The sequence below is a fragment of the Phascolarctos cinereus genome, unplaced genomic scaffold (assembly GCF_003287225.1).
Source record: "Phascolarctos cinereus isolate Bilbo 61053 unplaced genomic scaffold, phaCin_HiC Scaffold_4;HRSCAF=312, whole genome shotgun sequence".
Lineage (NCBI taxonomy): Eukaryota > Metazoa > Chordata > Mammalia > Diprotodontia > Phascolarctidae > Phascolarctos > Phascolarctos cinereus.
In genome coordinates, this window is record NW_027555847.1 from 287,830,080 (window position 1) to 287,847,975 (window position 17,896).

At 36.7% G+C, this 17,896-nt stretch overlaps 1 pseudogene; it reads right to left on the minus strand.

Moving 5' to 3' along the window:
* Positions 1-7,188: 7,188 nt before the first annotated feature.
* On the minus strand, positions 7,189-9,010 carry LOC110222352 (RNA-binding protein 47-like; annotated as a pseudogene).
* Between the last annotated feature and the right edge of the window lie 8,886 nt (positions 9,011-17,896).

Sequence of the window (17,896 nt, forward strand, 5' to 3'; positions counted from 1 at the left end):
TTTTTATCAAAAAGAAAATATATCCTAGATGGCTCTATCATTCCAATGGGCAGCAAAAACATAGTGAGTTCACTTATCTTAAAATTACACTTTCCAGGATTATTTTTTGTAATTTTTTATTTTTTGGTTTATTTTTTTTAAATTTTATTAATTTATTTTGATTTATCAACAATCACTTCCATATGCTTTTGAGTTGAAAAATTTTCTCCCCTTTTCTCCCCCCTACCCTCCCCAAGATGGTGCACAATCTGATATAGGCTTTACATTTATGTACCCATTAAACATATTTTCACATTAGTGAAGTTGTAAGTAAAAATTAAAACCAATAGGAGTAACCAACAGAAAGATGAAACAAAACTCAACAGAAGGTAAAAATAAGTGAGAGTGATTCGACTTCCATAGTTCTTTCTTTGGATGTGGACAGCATTTTCCATCCCAAGGTCTCTGTCAATGTCTTAGAGCGTCATAATGCTGAGAAGGGTTCAGTTTAACAATCTTAGTCATTGCATAACGTGGCTGTTATTGTGTACAAAGTCCTCTTGGTTCTGCTCACTTCACTCAGCATCAACCATATAATCTTCCAGGTTTTTCTGAAGCCAGCCTGTTCATCATTTCTTATATAACAGTATTCCATTACATTCATATACCACAACTTGCTCAGCCATTCCCCAACTGATGGGCATCCTCTCAATTTCCAATTCTTTGCCACCACAAAAAGAGCAGCTATGAATATTTTTGTACATGTGGGTCCTTTCCCCATTTGTTTAATCTCTTTGGGATATAGCCCTAGAAGTGCTATTGCTGGATCAAAGGGTATGCACATTTTTGTAGCCCTTTGGGCATCGTTCCAAATTGTTCTCCAGAATGGTTGGATCATTTCACAACTTCACCAACACTACAGATGTCTTTAATTTCTTTTTCTGAGAACTGTCTGTTCATATCCTTTGACCATTTATCAATTGGGGAATGGCTTGTGTTCTTATAAATTTGTCTTAATTCTCTATATATTTTAGAAATGAGGCCTTTATCAGAGAGACTGGTTGTAAAAATTCTTTCCCAATTTTCTACCTTCCTTCTAATCTTAGTTGCATTGGCTTTGTTTGTGCAAAAACTTTTCAATTTAATGTAATCAAAATTATCCATTTTGCTTTTCATAATGTTCTCTATCTCCTGTTTGGTCATGAATTCTTCTGTTCTCCATAGATCTGATAGGTAAACTATTCCTTGTTCTTCCAGTTTACTTATGGTATAAGCCTTTATATCTAAGTCATGAACCCATTTTGACTTTATTTTGGTATATGGTGTGAGATTTGGGTCTATGCCTAGTTTCTGCCATACTCTTTTCCAGTTTTCCCAGCAGTTTTTTTCAAAGAGTGGGTTCTTATCCCAGAAGCTGGGGTCTTTGGGTTTATCAAATAATAGATTACTATAGTCATTGACTACTGTGTCTTGCATATTTAACCTATTCCACTGATCCACCTCCCTATTTCTTAGCCAGTACCAAGCAGTTTTGATGATTGCTGCTTTATAATACAATTTAAGATCTGGAATTGCTAGGCCACCTTCCCCTGCATTTCTTTTCATTAGTTCCTTTGATATTCTGGACCTTTTGTTTTTCCAAATGAATCTTGTTATTTTTTTCTAACTCTATAAAATAATTTTTTGGTAGTTTGATTGGTATGGCACTGAATAAGTAAATTAGCTTAGGTAGGATTGTCATTTTTATTATATTAGCTCGGCCTACCCATGAGCAACTGATGTTTTTCCAATTATTTAGATCTGATTTTATTTGTGTGAAAAGTGTTTTGTAATTGTGTTCATAGAGTTCCTGGGTTTGTTTGGAGGTAGACTCCTAAATATTTTATAATGTCTACAGTAAGTTTAAATGGGATTTCTCTTTCTATCTCTTGCTGTTGGGCTTTGTTGGTAATATATAGAAATGCTGATGATTTATGTGGGTTTATTTTATAGCCTGCAACTTTGCTAAAGTTGTTTATTATTTCAAGTAGTTTTTTACTTGATTCTCTAAGTATATCATCATGTCATCTGCAAAGAGTGATAGCTTTGTTTCTTCTTTGCCTATTCTAATGCCTTCAATTTCTTTTTCTTCTCTTATTGCTAAAGCTAAGGTTTCCAGTACAATATTGAATAACAGTGGTGATAATGGACATCCTTGTTTCACCCCGATCTTATTGGAAATGCTTCTAGCCTGTCCCCATTACATATAATGCTTGCTGAAGGTTTTAGATAATGCTATTTATTATTTTAAGGAAGACTCCATTTATACCTATGCTTTCTAGTGTTTTTAATAGGAATGGGTGTTGTATTTTATCAAAAGCTTTTTCTGCATCTATTGAGATGATCATGTGGTTTCTGTTGGTTTTGTTGTTGATATGCTCAATGATGCTGATAGTTTTCCTAATATTGAACCAACCCTGCATTCCTGGTATAAATCCTACCTGGTCATAGTGTATTATTCTTGTGATAAGTTGCTGCAATCTACTTGCTAGTATTTTGTTTAAAATTTTTGCATCTATATTCATTAGAGAAATTGGTCTATAATTTTCTTTCTCTATTTTGACTCTTCCTGGTTTAGGTATCAACACCATATTTGTATCATAAAAAGAATTTGGTAAGACTCCTTCTTCACCTATTTTCCCAAATAGTCTATATAGTATTGGAATTAATTGTTCTTTAAATGTTTGATAGAATTCATGTAAATCCATCTGGCCCTGGAGATTTTTTCCTAGGGAGTTCATCAATGGCTTGTTCAATTTCTTTTTCTGAGATGGGGTTATTTAAGTATTTCACTTCCTCTTCGTTAATCTGGGCAATTTATATTTTTGTAAATATGTATCCATTTCACTAAGATTGTCAAATTTGTTGGCATATAGTTGGGCAAAATAATTCCTAATTATTGTTTTAATTTCCTCTTCCTTGGTGGTAGCTTCGCCCTTTTCATTCTTGATACTAGTAATTTGGTTTTCTTCTTTCTTTTTTTTTAATTAAATTAACCAAAGGCTTATCTATTTTATTGGTTTTTTTCATAAAACCAGCTCTTAGTTTTATTTATTAGTTCAATAGTTTTCTTAATTTCAATTTTATTAATTTTTCCTTTGGTTTTCAATATTTCTAATTTGGTGTTTAGTTGAGGATTTTTAATTTGTTCTTTTTCTAGTTTTTTTAGTTGTATGCCCAATTCATTAATCTCCTCTTTTTCTATTTTATTTATGTAAGCATTTAGAGATATAAAACTTCCCCTAAGAACTGCTTTCGCTGCATCCCATAGGTTTTGGTATGTTGTCTCATTATTGTCATTCTCTTGAATGAAATTATTGATTGTTTCTATGATTTGTTGTTTGACCCAATCATTTTTTAGGATTAGATTATTTAGTTTCCAATTATTTTTTAGTCTATCTTTCCATGGCCCTTTATTACATATAATTTTTTATTGCATCATGATCTGAAAAGGATGCATTTAATATTTCTGCCTTTCTGCATTGGATTGTGAGGTTTTTATGCCCTAGTACATGGTCAATTTTTGTGTATGTGCCATGTACTGAGAAAAAAGTATATTCCTTTCTATCCCCATTCAGTTTTCTCCAGAGGTCTATCATACCTAACTTTTCTAATGTTCTATTCACCTCCTTAACTTCTTTCTTGTTTATTTTGTGGTTAGACTTATCTAGTGCCTAGAGGGGGAGGTTCAGGTCCCCCACTAGTATAGTTTTGCTGTCTATTTCTTCCTGTAACTCCCTGAACTTCTCCTGTAAGAATTTGGATGCTATACCATTTGGTGCATATATGTTTAGTAATGATATTACTTCATTGTCTATGGTGCCTTTTAGCAGGATGTAGTTTCCTTCCTTATCTCTTTTGATTAGATCTATTTTTGCTTTTGCTTTGTCTGAGATCAGGATTGCTACCCCTGCTTTTTTTACATCAGCTGAGACATAATATATTCTGCTCCAGCCTTTTACCTTTACCCTGTATGTGTCACTCTTTTTCAAATGTGTTTCCTGTAAACAACATATTGTAGGATTATGGTTTTTAATCTATTCTGCAATCCGTTTCCGTTTTATGGGAGAGAGTTCATCCCATTCACATTCACAGTTATGATTCCTATCTGTGTCTTTTTCTCCATCCTTTTCCCCCTATTTATGCTTTTCTTTCTCCTTTTTCCTTTCCCCTTCACTAGTGTTTTGCTTTTGACCAGCCTCCTTCAGTCCCTCCCCTTTTATTATCCCTTTCCCTTTTCTTCCCCTTTAGTCTTACTGCTTCTTCCCTCCCTTCTTCCCCTCCCCTTTTCTTTGCCCTTTTCCCTCCTACTGCCTATAGGGCAAGTTAGATTTCTATACCTAACTGATTATATTATGCCCTTCTTGAGCCAAATCTGATGAGAGTAAGGTTCAAACAATGCTCCCCCCCTTCTTTCCCTCTGCTGTAATAGGATTTTGTCTTTTCCTGTAATGTAATTTACCCTTGTCTGCCTCCTCCTTTCTCAGTACATTTTCTAAGATCAGATTGATCCACTTATTTGGATCCATTTAACCCACTTGATTAGATTTTTTTTATCATTACATCAAAGTCAACTAATATCCACCCTCTTTATGTATACTCCTTTAACAAGGTGTAATAACAATACAGTTCTCAAGGGTTGCAAGTCTCATATTCCCTTGTAGGGGTTTAAACAGCCCCCCCATTAACAACATATTGTATCCTTCTGTCCCATTTACCTTTTTAAGTCCTTCTTGAGTCCTGTACTTGAAGATCAAATTTTTTGTTGAGCTCTGGTCTTTTTATCAGGAAAGTTTGGAAGTCTCCTATTTCATTGAATATCCACCTCCTCCCTTGAAAAATGATGCTCATTTTTGCTGGGTAATTGATCCTTGGCTGCATTCCAAGCTCCTTTGCCTTAGGAATATCATGTTCCATGCCCTGTCTTTTAATGTAGAAGCTGCAAGGTCCTGTGTAATCCTGACTGTGGTTCCATGATATTTAAATTGTTTCTTTCTGGCTGCTTGCAGCACCTTCTCTTTCATCTGGTAATTTTGGAATTTTGCTATTATATTCCTTGGTGTTGTCAATTTGGGATCTCTTTCAGGTGGTGATCGTGGATTCTTTCTATGGTTATTTTCCCTTCTGGTTCTAGGACTTCTGGGCAGTTTTCCTTTATGATTTCCTGAAAGATACTGTCCAGGCTCTTTTTTTCATCATGATTTTCAGGTAGTCCAATAATTTTTAAATTGTCTCTCCTGAGTCGATTTTCCAGGTCGGTTGTTTTACTGATGAGGTATTTTACATTTTCATCTATTTTTTCATTTTTTTGTTTCTGTTTGACTGATTCTTGCTCTCTCATAGAGACATTAGTTTCCATTTGTCCAATTCTAGTTTTTAACAGATTGTTTTCTTCTGTTAGTTTTTGTACTTCCTTCTTCAACTGGCCAATTGTGTTTTTTAGGGACTTGTTTTCTTCAGTACTCTTCTCTTTAGTTTTTGTCCTTCCTTCTTCAATTGGCCAATTGTGTTTTTTAGGGACTTGTTTTCTTCAGTGTATTTTTTTTCCAATTGGCCAATTGTATTTTTGAAGGACTCTTCTACCTCTCTCATTTGACTATTAAAATCCTTCTTGAGCTCTTCTAAGAAGGCTTTTTGGGCTTCAGACCAGTTCATATTCCCTTTTGTTGTTGCAGATGTGGGTTTGTTGACAATGTTGTCCTCTTCAGAATTTCTATCTTGATCTTCACTCTTATCATAATGTGAGTCTCTGGTACGTTTCTTTTTACTCATGGTGTTTCTTTATTCCCTGGCCTTTAAAGAGATTGAGCTGTCCTGCTGGGCAACAGAGGGCACTGACCCAAGCTTCTTGTGTTGGGAGCCTAGGTCTTGGTCACTGGCTTTGCGTCTGGGGCCTCTTATGCTGGGAATTGGAGGCTGTAGGTTTCTGGCAGCTTACCTTGTGTTGGGCTGGAATCAGCAAGGCTGGAACTTTCAGGCAATTCTAGGTTGCCTGCTTTTCCTTTCCTTTAGCTTTCTTCAGCTCCTTTTAGATGGGTGCTGCAGGGTGTTTATCTGCCTGGGGCCCCTGCAGTGTTGTCTCCCTCTTTCTGCTAATGCACTGGGAGATTCCTTTGCAGGTGGTGCTGAGGCACCTGGTGGTTTTCTGAGCTGGTTTCCACCGGTTCCCCACCCTCACTGAGGCACTGGAGGTCCAGGTGTTGGTGTTTGCCTGCTCTACCACCTGGGCTTCAGGATTTCTTCACAATTGGAGGCTGCAGGGCTCTACAGCTCACCTGGTGTTGGGTTGGAATCAGCAAGGCCGGAGCTTTAGGAAGCCTTTAACTTGTTTTCTTCACCTTCTTTCAGTTGAATGCCACAGGGTACTTATCCACCTGGGGCCCCTTCTAGTTCTGCCTCCCTTATTTTTGCTGAGGCACTGGGAGACCGTTTTGCTGGGCTGCTGCACTGCTGCTCCTGGTTTTTCTTCTACTTCAGGTGCTCCAGGGTGTTTTTTTCTGGGGTGATATTTTCTGGGTTTTCAGAGGTTGATAGGGGAGAGTGAAAGCAACTACCTTTTCACTCCACCATCTTGGCTTCCGGAAGTCCAGGATTATTTTCAAATAAGGTACTCTGTGTGTGTGTGTGTGTGTGTGTGTGTGTGTGTGTGTGTGTGTGTGTTAAAACACTACTTTTTATGTATCTTTTAATATTGAATATATCTTTTCAAAATATTACCTGGCTGCATGAATGTTCTTCTTAATATATAATAGATACATAGTCAATATATTTATTAAAGGCACTACAAAATAATCATCTCTGGAGTGTAGAAGTTAAGAAAATAACCTTCATACTGAAAATATAATTACTAAAAAACCCCCACAGCTTTATAAACATACTATTGTATACATGTTAGTAGTAGAGATCATATTAAGGCATCACAAGTTGAACTCTCTGAGAAATGTAGGAATGAATACAGGTGCATTCACTTTAAAAGTCACAAAAAGCAGTGACTTTATGAATACAAAATATTTCAACATTAATATTTGATAGCATTCTTCACTTTCAGGGTTTTACATACATTTACTAAGGTTCAAGCATGTTCTTCTGCAGTATGTACTTTTTTCATAAATACTAAAAGTGTTCCTTCTGTGGTTTTTTGTTTGTTTCTTTTCATGACCCCCCTCAATTTCAGTATGTCTGATAGACATCATGTATGGCAACCTGAATTGTAGAAATAGGAAATGTTTGAGGTATGTAGCCAGCATAACCTCCATAAACCGAAGCTGTGGCTGTGGTGTTCTTCTGCAGTGTGGCTAGGGTGGCTGTGGCAGGAACAGCAAATGGGACGTAACTGGCACCATAAATCCCAACCTCAGGAATTCTCTGGATATTTGGAGGCACTGTGTATACAGGAGTTATTGGGTGGCCCTGGAAAAGTGAAGAGGTTGAAACAACAGGCATGATGGCAGCAGCAGCAGTGCCAGCAGCAGCAACACTGGCTGGGTCTGATTGGACTGCTATGGGATTGATCATATATTCCCTTGTATTGATTTTGCGATCTTCCAGCATCTTGGGAGCAGGGGCTGCCTGAAACATGGAATTCTGGGCCCCGGTAGCAGGGACAGCCACTGTACTGGGTTTAATAGCAACTGGATTGACAGAAGAGAATTCCAAATTTGGTACAAGCTCATATCATTTTTCTTGCTGCTTTCCTTTCCCTTCATGATATTGGCTATATATGCCACAGCCTGCAGAGTATCCCCCGAGGTAAGATCCCCTAAGGCCTGGGGCTCTGTTGCCAGCTGCACCTTGCCCTTGGCCCTCTTATGCTCCCTGCTTTCACAAAATAATCTTTGTTGGGCCCAATCGCAGCATTGTAGGGATAACTATAGTAGGCCAATGTATAGGGATCACATGAGAAACATAGGCTGCTGAGGTGTTACTTCTGTTGTTACACTTCCTTTGGCCACCTTCTGATAGCCTGTGTATTGCTCTTTGTTTACTGGCTTAGCCAAAGCAACTTCAAGACAAGAGCCTTCAAGTTCAGTGCCATTGAGGCTGTTCATAGCATGTACGACATCTTCCCGGCTGGTGAAATGAACAAATGCATAATCGTGGATCTTTTTGACTTGCTCTACACAACCGGGATTGAACTGGCCAAAGCTCTTTTTAATCATCTCCCCAGTTGTTTCAATCATCAAATTTCTCACGGTTTCCATGACATCTTCGTCAAAATCTATCTCTGGCTCTGCCCAGTCCACTGCAATCTGGTGTCCCCACAGTTGCATTCTTCTGGGCATGAGCTTTTTCTGGCCATCTCCACTGTCCTGTGGCTCTCATATTCCACAAATTCAAACCCTTTATTCTTCATCTTATCGGCTGCACTTGCATACACAGTAAGTTCTAGTACCCCTTCAGTCACTTTAGAGATCTCTTCTAGTGCCTCCTCTCTCTTTTTCGTCTTAGGGATGCTACCAATGAATAGTTGGCAGTTATCCACACTGCAACAGACTGCTAGAAGTCGGCCTGGTCTGATTTCATAATTTTTCAGTTCCCTCATGGCAGGCTTGGCTTCAGGCTTGTGAGTGTACATAACAAGAGTAGCCACGGTTCTTCCCATCAAAGTCCATCATCAAGCACATCTCATAGATATGTCCAACTGATTCAAATACTGGTACCAGCTCATCTTCATATACATCTAGGGGGAATTTTGCCTACGAAGACTTCACAGCCACATGGGGGGTGTAGCCCTTCCCAACCTGTGGGAGGTCCACCATATTTGGTTACCCATTCTCCTGTATCATACTAAAACCTGTATGCTCCATGAGGGCCAGGAGGGCAGCCTCATTAGGTGCCCCAGCTATACCTTCAGGAACTTTGGCTGCTGACATGTTGGTGGAATCATTGCTCATTGTTGTAGTGGAATCTTGTGCTGTCATTATGTCAAAATCATTCAAAACTTGATGAAATCAAAAATATTTGCCTCTGAGATAGAGGAGATCCTGGGCAGAGTGAGAGTCAAGCAGGGAGACTCTCTGAATAGTGGGGTCCTCCAGATGCTCCCAAGGCATAGCATGTCTTGAAGCCATGCAGGAAGGTGTGTCATTGGGAGAAACCCATGACCTTTACCGATCTATTGTCAGCAGGGTATTTGTGGGGCTTACAAAAGTGGAGCTTCATTTTAACTGGTTCCAACCTAAAGTTACATCTGGTTTCTAGAAACGGAATAAAAAGCAGTCATCGAAAAACAAGAGCCCAAGGAAGTATTTTCTTCAGTGAGCTTTTGAACTTCGTTTTCCATCTGACCAATTCTGCTTTTGAAGTCATTCTTCTCCTCATTGGCTTTTTGGACCTCTTTTGCCATTTGGGTTAGTCTATTTTTAAGCTGTTATTTTCTTCACTATTTTTTTGGGTATCCTTTAGCAAGCTGTTGACTTGCTTTTCATGATTCTCTTGCATCACTCTCATTTCTCTTCCAAGTTTTTCCTCTACATCTATTACTTGCTTTTCAAAATCCTTTTTGACGTCTTCCATGGCCTGGAACTGCTTTGTATTTTTCTTGGAGTCTTGGAGATTTGACTTTGTTGTCTTCTTCTGGCTATATGTTTTGATTTTCTTTGTCACCAAAGAAAGATTCCATGGTCTGACTTTTTTGTGAAGTTTGCTCATGATCCCAGCCAATTATTTGAATTTTAAACTCTTTGTGAAGGTAGAGGTCTGCTTCCAGTGTGGAGAATGTACTGTCCCAAGCTTTGGGGGTTTTGTGTAGCTATATTCAGAGACACTTCTAGGGACCTGTGCATTTGTTTTTTGCTCTTTTGGTCAGGCAATCAGGGTTAAGTCACTTGCCCAGGGTCACACATCTAATAAGTGTCAAGTATCAGAGGCTAGATTTGAACTCAGGTCCTCCTGACTGCAAGGCCAGAGATCTATTCATTGGGCCACCAAGCTGCCTCAGGGAACTGCACATTTTCAGTTCTTCCAAGGTAGTATGATCAAGGGTGAGGTGTTTACTCCTTTCCTGGTCTGTTCTCTCATTTATGAGAGACCGCAAGCACTCTTTACTGCCTTGAAACTGTAAGGAGGATTCTCTCTACCACCACTATGAGCTCCACCACACCATTGCTCCTCCTCACCCCAGGACCACCACCCTGAACTGTGATCCAGATCCAAGCAAGGGCAAAACTAGAGAATCCTATCTCAGTACCAGTAAAGAGCCCTGATTAGCCTCTCACTCAGCTCTGATCAGCCACTCAATTCCCCCTCAACTCTGGGCTAAGCTCCAGAAACAGCAGCTGCCCTGGGGCTGTGCTGGTACTGGGGGAGCAAGCTTCTCTCTCACCGTGGCCACAGACATTTCCTCCTGACCTTCTAAGTTGTCTTTGACATTTCTGGGTTGAGAAGTCTGGAGACCACTACAGCTGCCTGTGATTTAGTCCCCTGAGGCCTGCTGCAGGTTCTCTGAGGCCTAGTCTGTGCACTGAACTGTTCAGCCCACACTGAACTGTGTTTCTCTCCCAGCCTGGTGCAACAGACCTTTCCAATTAACCATCCAGGTTGTGTTGGGCTGGAAATTTGTTTCACTCTTTTTGTGGGTTCTGCTGCTCTAGAATTTGTTTAGATCTATTTTTTAGGGTTGTTTGAAAGAGTTTAGGGGAGAGCTCAAGCAAGTCAGTTTTCACTCTGCCATCTTCCTAATCATTTTCTAAGCTATGCTTTGAAGGATTATACAAGACAAAATTGAGGAAGGTTGACAGGAAATGTTTCTTACACCAGCCTGAGAGAGGAGCACAGTGTATACCTGGCCTAAGTAAAGTCAGAACAGGGTTTCAGGGACTGGATCATTGGCAGCAGTTGCAGGTTCCAGTCTTTTCAGCCCACAGATGCCAGAGACAACTTAGAAGGTCAGTGGTAGGAGTCTGTTGAAGTTGGGTGAGAGAGAAGCTCAGTCCACTGCAAGGCTATATGGTATGCCAATAGAGCCCCTGCACCAGCAAACCAGAAACAGGCCTTGGGAGTGACTAAATCATCAGTAGTAGCAGCGGCAGCAGCAACAGCAGTGCTCCTGGGGCTATTAGTCCACAAACTGAATGTTTGAAAGTCACCTATTTAGACTTCCAGGAGACAAGATGGCAGAGTAAGCAGTAAGTTGCTCTCGCTCTCCCTTATTGAACTTGAAAAACCCAGAGAATATTGCCTGACAAAAACTACTGAAATACTACAGTCAGCAGAAACACTAGATAAAGCAATCTTTTAACTCATGAGGATTAACAGGAAAGGTCCCTTTTGCTGTGGCTGAAGAGGACCACAACAGGAAGGGAGTCTTCCCAGCAAGCTGGTGGCAAGCCCCACCTCAGCAACCCAATAATCAGGCCCCTAGCCCCCAGCAGAAGAAGCCTAGGACAATGCCTCCTGTACCCCAGAATCAGAGATCAACTTTAAAAGCTAGAAAAAGGCAAACAACGTGAACAAGAAGCAATATAGAAAAACAATGGACATAGAAAAAATATCTTGTTGACAGGGAAGATCAAAACACAAATTTTGGGGATGATAACATTGTCAATATACCCACATCTAAAACCTCATAGGGGCCTATGAACTGGTCTCAAGCCCAAAAAACTTCTTGGAAGACCTCAAGGATTTAAAAATCAAATAAGAGAGGTAGGAGAAAAATTAGGAAGAGAAATGGATTACAACCAAGGATCAACAACCAAGCAAAACTGAACATAATCTTTCAAGAGAGGAGATGGATATTGAATGAAATAGGGAACTTCCAGACTTCCCTGATGAAAATTTGATCTTCAAATACAAGGCTCAAGAAGCATTAAAAAGGTAAACAGGAAAGGAGAAAAAAAATGTTTTTCAATAAGGGTAAGCAGTTTACATCCTTATGTGGGCAGATGATACTTATAACTCTTAAGAATTGTATCTTTATTATGACATTTAGAAGGGATATACATAGACAGAGGGAGTGGATTTAAATTGACTTTGATATGATGATAAAAAAATGTAATGAATTGGTGAAAAGAAATGTAATGGGAGAAGAGGAAAGGAGGAAGCAGAAAAGGGTAAACTACATCACATGAAGAGGCACAAATACATATTACAGTAGAGAGAAAGAAGGGGGGAGATGAGCATTGTTTGAACTTTACTGTCATCAGATTTGGCTCAAGGAGGAAATAGCATACTCAGGTATAAAAATTTAACTTGCCATATAGGCAGGAGGAAGGGAAAGGGTAAAGAAAAGGGAAGGGGGGATAGAAGGGTGGGAAGAAATAGTAAGGGAAAAGGGAAAGAAAAGGGAGTAGGCTGATAGAAGGGAGGGCAGATTGAGGGAGGCAGTGAACAAAAGCAAAACTAGTGAGGAAGGAAAGGGAGAAAAGAAGAAAGAAAAGTATAAATTGGGAAAAGGGGAGTAGGATGGAGAGAAAGACACAGATACTATTCTTAACTGTGAATGTTAATGGGATGAACTCTCCTACAAAATAGAAATAGATAGCAGAATGGATTAAAAATCATAATTCTACAATATGTTGTTTGAAAGAGGGATAGACACAGGGTAAAGGTAAAAGGCTGGAGTAGAATATATTATGCTTTCACTGAAGTAGAAAAAAGAGAACAGGGGTAGCAGTCATGATCTGATAAAACAAAAGCAAAAATATATCTTATTAAAAGAGATAAGGAAGAAAATGACATCCTGCTAAAAAGCACCAAAGACAATGAAGTCATATGATTATTAAACATATATGTACCAAGTGTTGTAGCATCCAGATTCTTAGAGGAGAAGTTCAGGGAGTTAGAGAAAGAAATAGACAGCAAAACTATACTAGTAGGCATCCCCAACCTCTCCCTCTCTGAACAAGATATGTCAAGCTGCAAAATAAACAAGAATGAAGTTAAGGAGGTGAATAGAATATTAGAAAAGTTAGGTATGGTAGACCTCTGGAGAAAATTGAATGGGTATAGAAAGGAAAATATATTTTCCAGTGGTACATGGCATTTACACAAAAATTGACCATTTACTAGGGCATAAAATCTTCACAATCCAATGCAGAAAGGTAGAAATATTAAATGCATCCTTTTCAAATCATGATGCAATACAAATTATATACAGTAAAGGGCCATGGAAAGCTAGACTAAAAATTAATTGTAAACTAAATAATCTAATGCTAAAGAATGAGTGGGTCAAACAACAAAATATAGAAACAATCAATAATCTGCCCAAGAGAATGACAATAATGAGACAACATGGCAACACTTATGGGATGCAGCAAAAGCAGTTCTTGCAGGAAATTTCATACCTCTAAATGCTTACAAAAACAAAATAGGGAAAGAGAAGATCAATGAATTGGGTATACAACTAAAAAAGAAAAAAAACTAGAAAAAGAAGAAATTAAAAATCCCCAATTAAACGCCAAATTAGAAATATTGAAAACCAAAGGAGAGATTAATAAAATTGAAATTAAGAAAACTTTTGAACTAATAAATAAAACTAAGAGCTGGTTTTATGCAAAAAAAAAAGCAATAACAGAGACATAATTTTGGTTAATTTAATTTAAAAAAAAAGAAGAAACCAAATTTCCTGTATCAAAAATGAAAAAGGTGAATTCACCACCAATGAAGAGGAAATTATAACAATTATTAGGAACTCTTTTGCCCAACAGCATGCCAATAAATTTGACAATCTCAGTGAAATGGATGAATATTTACAAAAATATAAATTGCCCAGGTAAACAAAAGAAAAAGTAAAATATTTAAATAACCCCATCTCAGAAAAAGAAATTGAAGAAGCCATTGATGAACTCCCTAGGGAAAAATTTCCGGGGCCAGATGGATTTACAAGTGAATTCTATCAAACATTTAAAGAACAATTAATTCCAATACTATATAGACTATTTGAGAAAATAGTTGAAGGAGTCTTACTAAATTCTTTTTTTATGATACACATATGGTGATGAATCCTCAACTGTCAAGAATCAAAACAGAGAAATAAAATTATAGACTTATTTCCCAAATGAATGTAGATGTAACAATTTTAAAGAAAATATTAGCAAATAGGTTATAGCAACTTATCATGAGAATTATATACTACAACCAAGTAAGATTTATACTAGAAATGCAAGGCTGGTTCAATGTTAGGAAAAGTATCAGCATAATTGATCCTATCAACACAAAACTACCAGAAACCACACGATTATACCAATGGATGCAGAAAAAGCTTTTGACAAAATACAACACCCATTCCTATTAAAAAACAAAACAAAACAAATCAAAGAACATAGGAATAAATGGTGTCTCCCTTCAAATGATAAGTAGCATCTACCTAAAACCTTCATCAAACATTTTATGTAGTGGGGATAAGCTAGAAGTATTTCCAATAAGATCAGAGGTGACATGAGAATGTCCATTATCAACACTCTTGTTCAATATGGTAATAGAAGTGTTAGCTTTAGCAATAAGAGGAAAAGAATTTGAAGGTATTAGAATAAACAAAGAAGAAACAATGCTATCAATCACTCTTTGCAGATGATATGATGATATACTTAGAAAATCCTAGAAAATCAAGTAAAAAACTATTTGAAATAATAAACAAATTTAGCAAAGTTGCAGGATGTAAAATAAACCCACATAAATCATCAGCATTTCTATATATTACTAACAAAGTCCAATAGCAAGAGATAGAAAAAGAAATTCTATTTAAGGTAACTGTAGACATTATAAAATATTTAAGAGTCTACTTGCCAAAACAAACTAGGAACTATATGAACACCATAAAAAAGATACTTTTTACACAAATAAAATCATATCTAAATAATTGGAAAAACAACAGTTGCTCATGGATAGGCTGAGCTAATATAATAAAAATGTCAATTCTACTTATTCAGTGTCATACAAATCAAACTAACAAAATAATTTTATAGAGCTAGAAAAATAAAAACAAAATTCATCTGGAAGAATAAAAGATCCAGAATATTAAAGGAATTAATGGGAAAAATTGCTAGGGAAGGTGGCCTAGCCATGCCAGATTTCAATTGCATTACAAAGCAGCAATCATTAAAATACTTGGTACTGGCTAAGAAATAGAGTGGTAGATCAGTGGAATAGCTTATGCATGCAAGACACAATAGTCAATGACTATAGTCATCTACTGTTTGAAAAATTCAAAGACTCCAGGTTTTGGGAAAAGAAATCACTTTTTAACAAAAAAGTACTGAGAAAACTGAAAAATAGTATGGCAGAAATTAGGCATACACCAACATCTTCCACCCTATTCCAAGATATAGTCAAAATGGGTACATTATTTAGATATAAAGGCTGATACTATAAGCAAAGTGGGAAAGCAAGGAATAGTTTACCCTTCAGATCTATGGAGAAGGGAAGAATTTATGACCAAACAAGAGACTGAGAACATTATTAAATACAAAATGGATGGTTTTGATTACATTAAATTGAAACATTTTTGCACAAATAAAGCCAATGCAACCAAGATTAGAAGAGAAGAAGAAAGCTGGAAAAAGTTTTTTTTTTTTACAGCCAGTGTCTCCAATAAAGATCTCATTTCTATGATATGTAGAGAACTGAGTCAAATTTATAAGAATGCAAGTCATTCCCCAATTGATAAATGGTCAAAGGATATGAACAGTCACTTTTCAGATGAAAAAAATAAAGGTCTTTCTAGTTATATGAAAAAAATACTCTAAATCACTATTGATTAGAGAAATGTAAACCAAAACAAGTCTGAGGCACCACATCATACTCATCAGATTGACTAACAAGATGGAACAGGAAAATGATAAATGTTGGAGAAGATGTAGCAATATTGGGACACTAATGCGTTGTTGGTACAACTGTGAATTGATCCAACAATTCTAGAAAATGATTTGGAACATAAAAATGTACATACCCTTTGACCCAGCAATATCATTCTAGATCTTCATCCCATAGAGGTCATAAAATATGGGAAAAGGACCTATGTGTACAAAAAATATTCACAGCAGCTTCTTTTGTGTTGGCCAAAAGTGGAAATAGATGGCATGCCCATCAACTGGGGAATGGCTGAACAAGTTATGGCATATAAATGTACTGGAATACTATTGTGCCAAAAGAAATGATGAGCAAGAAGACTTCTGAAAAAATGTTGAAAGACTTATATCAACTAAAACTCAATGAAATGAGGAGAACTAAAAGAACATTGTACACAGTAACAGCCACATTGTGCAATGACTAACTCTGATAGATTTGGCTCTTCTCAGCAATGCAAGGATCTAAGACAACTCCAAAATACTCATGATGAAAATGCTATCCACATCCAGAGAAAGAACTATAGTGTCTCAATGAAAATTGAAGCATATTATTTTCTCTTTTATTTTTCTTTCATTGTTTTGTTTTATTTCCTCTGTCTTGTAGTTCTTCCCATTGGTTCTAATACATTTTTTCAATATGACTAATTAAAAAATATGTTAATATGAGTGTAAGTGTACAGATTTTATCAGATTATATACTGTCTTGAGGAGGGGAGGAAAGGGGAGAAAGTGAAAATTCAAAGCGTATGAAAATGAATGTTGAAAAATAAAAGGATATGGATTAATTTGAAAAAAACCACATAGGGTCACAAAGACTTGGGCAGAACCAAATAACACCAAATAAATTTTACATATATGTATATATCTATCTACATATATATATATATATATATATATATATATATACATATATATACCAAACCAATTAATTTATTTTATTTTATTGGTGTAATATATTTCTGACTATGTTTCTATGTCTATGGTTTGGGAGACTTGTTTTATTTTTCATTAATTTTGCCAAGTATATTTTGTGTAAATTCATCATATTCACATTCCCTGTTATTATACTAAGTTTTTTTTCTGTACCATAACACATTTGTAATGTTTCTTTTTTTTTTTTGCAAGTAAAAGAAAAAAAAGAAAGGCATTAAATCAATACCAGTAGCTGAACTGACCTGAATCTTCTCAACTCATCTCGAAAAAGTCCAGACCCAGATTACTGCTTCTTTTCTTGTACTTCTCATCTTTTATCATTCTTTTGTAATCATTCCACTATAGTTGAGGTTGGTATCCCTTGTGAATGTTTCCTCCCTATCTCTGTCTTCTGTATTTAATGCTGAAACCATGAATTTTTCTTTCTGATAACATTTCATTACCTTTTTCTGTTTGTTTTCTACAAAACCAAAACAGAACAAATTACTTTTAGGATGGCAAAAAAAAAAATTTTAAAGCTTCCTATATTCTAATAAGGTTTCTCACTGCTTCTATTAAAATTTTACAAGATATCCTGAAACAAGTAATATGAGATGTAATTTTATTTAATCATAGTGTGGGATATATCAAACAAGGAATAAAAAGGGAATATTTATACTTACCAAAGGACATCCTGATGAACAAACAATGAAGTGTCCAGTGGAAGATATTGCTGATACTTCCTCCAGAAACTTCTCTTTGTAAATAATATGATGACTGCATCAAGTCCTACAATACTACAGAGCCTCTTCAAGCTGTCATCACTTAGAGGAGTTTGGCTTAACTATTCCATGTGTCAGACTCAAGTAAATGAATAATGTATATTGACTAAACTATATTCGTTTGGATAGACATAGTATGACAGCACACATATCTTTGAGAAACTGTAAATGGACAATGAACAATGTATTAAATTGATGAAAAGATAGAGAATAGTCTGGAGTGACTTTGGAAAAAGTATGTGGCACTTTTAATAACTCTAACTTCTATGTGAATCAGAAGTCTGTTTTTTGTGTTATGATTTTAACAATTTCCATCCTTTACTTGCTGTTGAAGTTTGCCCAGATTCAGCTCTGTGGGATAGCTACTTCTGCTTTATTCCAGAAACTTTAATATATTTT